Source organism: Ascaphus truei, chromosome 4, assembly GCF_040206685.1.
Source record: "Ascaphus truei isolate aAscTru1 chromosome 4, aAscTru1.hap1, whole genome shotgun sequence".
Lineage (NCBI taxonomy): Eukaryota > Metazoa > Chordata > Amphibia > Anura > Ascaphidae > Ascaphus > Ascaphus truei.
Window position 1 is genome coordinate 298,653,335 of NC_134486.1, and position 9,676 is coordinate 298,663,010.

The window sequence follows — 9,676 nt, forward strand, 5'->3', positions numbered from 1 at the left end:
ACTCCCAGGCAGTCTACATGTTCCCTGTTCACACACCCCTAGGTGAGGGAACAAATAAGTGCCTTTTGCAGAACCCATTTAGACATACAGCAGGAGGGACAAAACTATCCCTCCCCCTCTTCTTGCAACTCCACAAACCCAGACTTGTGTCTGTAAATTGCTACACTCAGCAACTGAGGAGATGTGATGTCACCAGCTAACTATTAACCCTAGCACTGCCTGCTCTTACCAGGACTTATGTTCCAGGGTATGGGGGGAAAATAGTGAGGATGCGACATACAGTAAGCAGAGATGCCTACCAGTTGTGTAAAGAAGCATAGTAACATAGAATTTAAAGGCAGATAAGAACCACTTGGCCCAACCAGTCTGCCCATTTCCAATCTACTATAAAATGTAAGACTATTTGATCCTTGGCTTTCTTTCATATTTGGTTTAGCCTTATGGCTATCCCGAGCATTTTTTTATTCTGTTGTTATTGTATTAGCCCATCTTATTTCTGCTGGGAGGATACTCTATGAATCTCCCACCCTTTACGTGACGATGTACTTGCTCACATTTAGCCGGCCACTCTCCAGCTTCAGAGCATTAGCTCTTCTTCTAGCACTTCTTTCTCTGAAATAAGTTTCCCTCCTGTACTTTGCTTATGTAACAGGTATTCCCCCACCCACTCGCAGATAATACTGTGGAGGTGTAGAAACATGCAAGGTTACGCAGGTGTGGTGCATTACCTGTTGGCTCACAGGAGGGCTGAGCTTCCGCCACGGGGAACCTGGGGTACATACATCCTATACATCTCTAGGTGCAACCTGGGAGGGATCCCAACGGAGTGGGAGGAGGCCCTCACAGGAAACAACCACACAAAGCGAACGAATGTAAAACAGGACTGGCTTTACTGCATAACCAACTATATCTACATATATCATACAATAACATCATAACATCATCCTGCGCCACGGCGGGCGCTAACCACAATGGGTGTCACGGCGGACACTAACCACACTAGGCGTCACGGCGGACGCTACCACCTCTAGGCGTCACGGCGGATGCTACCACCTCTAGGCGTCACGGCGGACGCTACCACCTCTAGGCGTCACGGCGGACGCTACCACCCACAATGTGACCCCACCCTGTGTCCAGTAACCCCCACCCAAATGTCTCGTACTCCCAGAGTCAAATACCACTGTGCATATGTGTGTGTGACTGCGCAGCAACTAGGTTTGGTGATAGGCCTGGTTGGTGCACGTGAGTTGCAGGTTACCTGCCCGGGCTCCAGCCACGGGTACCGCGATATCAATCCGCACGATCCGACGTTGTCCTCCACACCGCGTGGGTTGAAAGTCCAGCGCGAACAATGTCTCTCCTAGTCTTAGGGTCTTTGGTGGTGTTCTGAGCCCAGAACCCACCTCGCAGGGCCGTACGGCTTCAGCACTGTGTCCCTGACTACTTGACCAAATAATGGGGCAGTGTCCCTATCTAGGGCCTGTCCCTAAGCTCCACAAGCTATTAGGTGGCTCAGGACCTAACTGGGACCTTGGGGGCTGCTGGCCTATGCAGAGGGTCACTGACCCCTGCACCCACCTCTTACCCCTAACTGGTCCGGATCCTGAGTGCCTGTCTCACTGCAAAACCCCGCGAAAAGTATCTCTCTTTCCCGGGCAAATCCCTTAGCCCCATTGGCTCCCTGGCGTCAGGTGTCTCTGCCCCTATGCACCCTGGGGGCTGGCCGTCTATTCTCGCGCATGCGCGAGCTATCTGGGGCCTCCCGCGCTAGCTGGCCTCCTAACTAACTGTCATGGCGGCGCGAACTAACTGTCATGGCGGCGCCCTGCTCCGCTAGCCGCCGGGACCCTAACGACGCGATCGCGGCCTCGGCAACCGCCCGATCCCACCATGGCAACCGGCCGCACAGCAACACCGCGCGCTCGCAACGGGGAAGGAGGGGGCGAGTGCACGAGGGGGACCTGGCTACATCCTCCCCCTGGTGAAACTCCAACGTCCCCGCTTGGACCACATAACTTACTACTATACACAAACGTTATATAATAAAAATGCATCTGGTACGAATACAACTTAGCACATTGCATCAACTTTAAACAAGGTTACACAATTCTGTGAGCATCACAATCACGGATTGGATTTTGCTCCGAGACCACTGCTGAGCCTCATAATGGGGTGCCCCCATTTGATCATAGGTTACCCGAGTTGGAGGGTACCTGCCCCTTTGGCTCCTACGGAGTTGTTCTTCAGCAACTCCCTCTGGGGAGTAATAAGTACAGTCCTGAGGCTCAGCCTCTTCCCTTGAGGGGAGAAATGTCTCTGAACAGTCTCTGTTAGGCACAAAGCACGGGCTCTGTGGATCCAAAGGCTGGCCTGTTGGTGCCACCTTAGTAGGCATTGGCCTACGGGGCCCCTTACCCGTAGCTCCTCCGGGAGATGCCCCTTCTGTGGAATAGTCCCTTTGAGAGGGTCCCTCCATAGGGTCTTCAGGAGTTTCAGAGTGGGTCTCGTTATTTACAGTCTCTTGACCCACTTCTGATAGATCGGACTCACCGTTGAGCGGTGTGGCCTGTATTTCTTCTTCTTCGTCTCCCACTTGGGGGATAGGGAGAAGGTGATTACGATGCCAAACCTTTACCCGGCCGTCTGTGTCTTTGATGCGATAGACCGGGAGGCCGGGCATCTGTGACTCTACCTCATATACGCCATCTCTCCATCGGTCTGCCAGTTTATGTTTTCCGGGGACTCCCAAATTACGAAGTAACACAGCGTCCCCAGGACGTAACTCTCGATACTTGACTTTGTTGTCGTATCGTCTCTTATTGCCAGCATTCAGTTTAGCTGTAGACTTCTCAGCCTGTTGGTAAGCTCGCTGCAAACTGTCCTTTAGCCTTTGCACATACTTGAAATGGGTAGCATTGTGTATCCCATCCGTTGAGACTCGAAGACGCACATCCACGGGGAGTCTTGCCTCCCGCCCAAACATGAGGAAGTACGGGGAGAACCCAGTGGACTCATGGCGAGTACAGTTGTACGCGTGTACCAACGTTTCTACGTGACGACTCCATTCTGTTTTCTGCGTTCCCTTCAGAGTTCCAAGCATGTCCAACAGGGTCCTGTTGAATCGTTCAGGCAAAGCATCTCCTTCGGGGTGGTACGGAGTCGTCCGGGATTTGGCGACGTTCAGCATTTTAAGTAATTCTCGGATCAGAGTACTCTCAAAATCTCGCCCTTGGTCAGAGTGGAGTCGGTTTGGAAGACCGTAAGGAACGAAGAACTTTTCCCATAGCACTTTCGCGACCGTGATAGCCTTCTGGTCTTTGGTGGGGAAGGCCTGGGCATATCGGGTGTAATGGTCCGTGATGACCAGCACGTTACCGATACCTCGGCTATCAGGTTCGATACATAAAAAGTCCATACACACCAAGTCCATTGGACCAGAACTCTTCAGATGGGCCATGGGAGCTGCTCTGGTAGGCAACGTCTTGCGTTGAACACACCGGACACAACGGCGGCAGTGTTGTTCCACCGCTTCCCGCATCTTGGGCCAGAAGAACCGGTCTCGGACTAGCCCAAAAGTCTTCTCTACACCGAGATGCCCATGTTCATCGTGCAAGGACTTCAACACCAGGTATTGTAAGTTCTTAGGTAGAACTAGTTGTCTCCTATCCGGGTGATTGTGGTATTGCACCACCCGATAGAGCAAGCCATTGTCTATTTCAAATGTGTCCCATTCTCGCATGAGCAATGCCACCAAGTCATTGGGCGCACGTTTCAGAAGGGCTGGGTTCCTCTTTTCAACGGCGTGCCTGATGATACTAGCGACCGGATCTCGAATTTGGTAGTCTACCAGATCTTTCCACCGGAACACCTTGTCATGCGTGAGGTGCATCCCTTTTGGGTCGCAGTAGGCGGCAGGGACAGCCTGCGACTGGCATCCCAAGGAGTCAGCCACTCGTAACTCGGAGAAGGCCACTTGGTCATTAACTATGGCTGCAGTTTTACACATAGCCCGCACTCCGGGGCCGGGAAGTTCTTCCCATTCCTCGTCATCGGGGGTAGCGAGTAGTCCTGGCCTTCGGGAGAGGGCGTCCGCCCCAATATTCAATGGCCCCGGCTTATACTTCAGGGAGAAGCGGTAGTTACTGAGGGCGGCCTGCCATCTGTGGCCGGCTGCATCTAATTTGGCCGACGTATTGATGTACGTGAGGGGATTGTTATCCGTCCTTACTTCGAAGGTGACACCGTACAAGTAATCGTGAAGCTTCTCGGTGATCGCCCACTTGAGAGCCAGAAACTCCAACTTGTGGACGGGGTATCTCTGCTCACTGGGTGTCAGACTGCGGCTGACGTAGGCTACAGGCCGAAGACCTTCGGGGTGCTTCTGATGCAGGACAGCACCCAGCCCATTGAGGCTGGCATCCACATGCAGGACATACGGTTGTTCTGGATCAGCATAGGCCAGCACTGGTGCTTCAGTCAGACTTTTCTTCAAGTTCAGGAAGGCCCGTTCACACTCAGGCGTCCACTTATCGCCAAACGGTTGACGGGCCGACGTGGCCTTTCTCCCAGTATCTTCAGGGTATATCTTCAGCAAATTGTTCAGGGGTTTAGCTCGACTAGAGTACCCTTCCACGAACCGACGGTAATACCCACAGAAACCGAGGAAGGACCGCAGTTCCGTGACATTATCGGGACGTGGCCAGTTCACCACAGCTTCTACCTTGGCTGGATCAGTAGCAATCCCCTGGGCAGACACGATGTGTCCCACGTAGGTCACCGAGGTGTGACAAAACCTACACTTGTCGAGTGATAGCTTCAACCCTTCTTGACCAAGACGATCTATCACCTTCAGCAGCCTCTCCTCGTGTTCTTCTAAGGTCTTCCCGAAGACAATAATGTCGTCCAGGTAAACCAGACACTCCCGGGGAATCATGTCTCCGATAGTCTTTTCCATCAGCCTTTGGAACGTAGCAGGCGCCCCACATATACCTTGGGGCATACGGGTGAATTGATAGAATCCCAGGGGGCAGACGAAAGCTGTTTTTTCCTGGTCTTCCGGCGTCATGGGCACCTGATAGTATCCTGATCGGAGATCAAGCACGCTAAACCAGTGACTCCCATTCAGCGCATTCAGGATCTCTTCAATGCGCGGAAAGTTGTATTGATCCGGGATCGTGCGATTGTTCAGTGTTCGGTAGTCGATACACAGTCGTACGGACCCGTTCTTTTTCCGCACCACCACTATGGGCGACGCGTAGGGTCCTCGCGATTCCGTCACAATCCCAGCGGTTTCCATGTCTTGTATGGCGTTCCTCACATCGTCCACATCCCGAGGGGCAAGGCGACGAGAACGCTCCCGGAATGGAGTGGCATCACTCATCCGAATGGTATGCTGGGCACTGCGGCTGCACCCCACATCCATCTCGCTCGTGGAGAACACATGTCGTCGTTGCAGCAACTGGGTGGTCAACCGCTCTTTCCACTCTGTGGACAGCGTCGACTCGCCGAAATTGAAGTCCAGATCGACTATCCGCTCATGCGCGGCCGCCGCCTTCACCTGAGGCGTGGCTCCAACCGGGATGACCGGGTATATGCATCCCAACTTCTGGTCGACATCAAACTCCATCGGAAAGGGGGAGAGATTCTGCACATACACGTGGGTTCTAATAGGGATCTTGGCCGTCCATTCCCTTACTTCGGGTAGTACTCTATACTCTCGCTGAACCTCTTCTTCTTCAGGCTCACTCTCCAGCGAGAACAGTTGGTTGTTCTGGTCTCGGTCAGGATAACAACACCAGACGGCCATCTTTTGCACTCCCCCTGGTAATATGGTCGTCAGTCCTCGTTGACGATTGTAGAGGTCTCCATGACGCTCCAAGGCATATACCCGATGGCACTCCTCTCGTAAGACGGGGTCTAGGAGCGAATCGGCCAGCGGCAGCTCGTTGGTCTCTTTCAAGTAAGCTCGAATTATAGCTTGCACTATGTCCGCATTGGTTCCCAAGATGATGGGGTATTTACAATGGTCGTGGGGCTCCGGGCATACCATGGCCGCTACCTGCATAGGGTGCTTCTTGCCGGTGTTCAGTTGGAGTATGTCCAGCTGGACCCTTGCAATCCCATCGATGGGGTAGTCTTCATTACTCAATCCCCTAACCTTCATATGTTCGGCCGGCCTCAGAGGGCAGTGTTGAAGGTGCTGGTCATAGAACTTGCGATATATTATGGTCACTTGTGACCCGGTGTCCAATAGGGCCGAGGCGTATATCCCTTCTATTACCACGGGCACGATGGCCGCGGGGCCCACTTGACTGCAAGCTTCACCGGGGGAGGCGTCCTCACTGGGGCCAGCGTCAGCAGGAGAATCCGTGGTTCCCTGAGGGGCGTTCACCTCAGGCCCGACGGTCTGGGCTCGGCATACCATCGATCGGGCTGTGCTTCGTTGGTCGGGAGGTTTTTCTTCCGGTTGGTCCTCCTTCTCCGGACAATAGTACGAGATGTGGCCCTTCTTCCCGCAGTTGTAGCAAGATACCTCACGGCGGTCCGGACGACCCTTATACGTGGATGAGGACCGCTCAGAACTACGACTTTCCCGAACAGACGACTTGGGGGTCGTTTCCTCCTCTGGTGTGGAAGGTTTCTTACTCTTTGGGGCCGAGGGGGCCACAGGGTCATTCTTGAGGGTAGTTTTGGATTTCTTTGATTCATGGAAATGGCGCTGCACTTCATGGTCTCTTATGTAATCCATTAGTTCCCCGTATTTAGGGGATACTGCCGCGATCGGGGCGGCCCGCATCATTATAGCTATGTTGTGGTCAGGCAACGACCCCTTGAGTAGCTGTTTGAACCGGTATCGGTCTGCTTCGGCCGCGGAAATGATATGCTTGTCCAGGAGGGTGCCCAGGGACAGCTGTAGGTCACAAACGAAGGCAGATAAATCTTGTCCTTCACGTTGTCGGAGGGCTTTGAATTGAGCCAGTAGCTCATCTTCGTCGTCTTTTCTGGCAAAGGATTTAATTAGCATTTCCACTAGTTCCTGGGCAGTAACTTCTCCTTCCACGCTCCGGTGCGCTCGCACTAACCGAGCGGCGGGGCCTCGGAGGCACTCGACCAGTCTTTGTCTCTTGCTGGCTTTAGAACACGACCACTCCTCTATGATTTGAAGCGTATGGTCCCTCCATGCCTCGATCCCCTCTTCTCCCGTGGGCGTCGGCAGAATCCCAGAGAAGGCCTTGAGTTTCCGGTAGTTCTGTGTTTGCGTCGAAATGGTTACAGCTTCGGCTAGTTGGGAGACTATCGTGTTCACGTCAAGATTCCCACTAAGGGCCTGACTACTGCTCCCCGTTCCTATGCCAGGCATGGTTGGGGTCCCGCCAGACCGTTGATCAGGGTTGGGTGGGATGAGCGGGCTCCGGGCCCAGCTGGCGGTACCTCCTAATCCGCTTGGGGTGAAAGAGACCCTAGGGGGGTCCACTCGGCGAGGCGTACTGGTCACTCGTTGGCTCGGGTGTAATCCAGTACTAGTGGACGCTTCTTCAGGAGATGGGGAGTCAGCGTAGATCATGCGGCAGTCCTCTGCGGAGGGCTCGGGTAGGTTTAATACATGGGGGGCCGTTTCTAAGCATATGTCACTCATGGTGTACAGGAGACAGGTGATCCCCCGGCCAGCAATATCCAGTTTATAGTCTATCACCCGGGCGGTGGCCAACCCCGGGCAACTTCTTACTTGCGTGCGCACTGTAGATAAGTCTGTATCCATTGCTACCCCGGTCACTGCAACCGCGCGTCTTGGGGATACTTGGTGCGCTAAGGCCCAGGCATAGACATCCTGCGGTGACGGCACGGACATGATAAAAATATGAATCGGGCAATTTAGAAAAAAATTGGAACAGGGCACCCCAGGACTTGATCTCAGCAGCGCCTCCAAATGTAACGGGTATTCCCCCACCCACTCGCAGATAATACTGTGGAGGTGTAGAAACATGCAAGGTTACGCAGGTGTGGTGCATTACCTGTTGGCTCACAGGAGGGCTGAGCTTCCGCCACGGGGAACCTGGGGTACATACATCCTATACATCTCTAGGTGCAACCTGGGAGGGATCCCAACGGAGTGGGAGGAGGCCCTCACAGGAAACAACCACACAAAGCGAACGAATGTAAAACAGGACTGGCTTTACTGCATAACCAACTATATCTACATATATCATACAATAACATCATAACATCATCCTGCGCCACGGCAGGCGCTAACCACAATGGGTGTCACGGCGGACACTAACCACACTAGGCGTCACGGCGGACGCTACCACCTCTAGGCGTCACGGCGGACGCTACCACCTCTAGGCGTCACGGCGGACGCTACCACCTCTAGGCGTCACGGCAGACGCTACCACCTCTAGGCGTCACGGCGGACGCTACCACCCACAATGTGACCCCACCCTGTGTCCAGTAACCCCCACCCAAATGTCTCGTACTCCCAGAGTCAAATACCACTGTGCATATGTGTGTGTGACTGCGCAGCCACTATGTTTGGTGATAGGCCTGGTTGGTGCACGTGAGTTGCAGGTTACCTGCCCGGGCTCCAGCCACGGGTACCGCGATATCAATCCGCACGATCCGACGTTGTCCTCCACACCGCGTGGGTTGAAAGTCCAGCGCGAACAATGTCTCTCCTAGTCTTAGGGTCTTTGGTGGTGTTCTGAGCCCAGAACCCACCTCGCAGGGCCGTACGGCTTCAGCACTGTGTCCCTGACTACTTGACCAAATAATGGGGCAGTGTCCCTATCTAGGGCCTGTCCCTAAGCTCCACAAGCTATTAGGTGGCTCAGGACCTAACTGGGACCGTGGGGGCTGCTGGCCTATGCAGAGGGTCACTGACCCCTGCACCCACCTCTTACCCCTAACTGGTCCGGATCCTGAGTGCCTGTCTCACTGCAAAACCCCGCGAAAAGTATCTCTCTTTCCCGGGCAAATCCCTTAGCCCCATTGGCTCCCTGGCGTCAGGTGTCTCTGCCCCTATGCACCCTGGGGGCTGGCCGTCTATTCTCGCGCATGCGCGAGCTATCTGGGGCCTCCCGCGCTAGCTGGCCTCCTGCGCATGCGCGAACTAACTGTCATGGCGGCGCCCTGCTCCGCTAGCCGCCGGGACCCTAACGACGCGATCGCGGCCTCGGCAACCGCCCGATCCCACCATGGCAACCGGCCGCACAGCAACACCGCGCGCTCGCAACGGGGAAGGAGGGGGCGAGTGCGCGAGGGGGACCTGGCTACACTTAAATCCTTCATGAATTTGAAAGTGCTATTCACATCCCTCTCTCCCTTCTATCCTCTAAGCCAGGGCTCTTTAACTAGTGGGAAGGCGGCCAACAAAGGACCTTTATGTGACTATGCTCCTGATAATTTTATACAAGAGCTAAATGCTGTTTTTCACACTGAAATGCACTTGTAAGTTCAACTGTTAAAATACCTGAAGAGCCCTGCGAGATTTCAAAGCACGTACACTGTTAACTTTTGTTGGTCCAATAATATTTATTCTTGATTATTAATAAATAAGATTCTCACAATTATTTTACAGGTGAAACTGCACAAGAGCCCGAAGAACATGTCGTGGAAGAATATTGGAAAAGATTGTATTATCTCACAAAGTCTACAGGTTTGTAATGTAGCTCTAATTGAA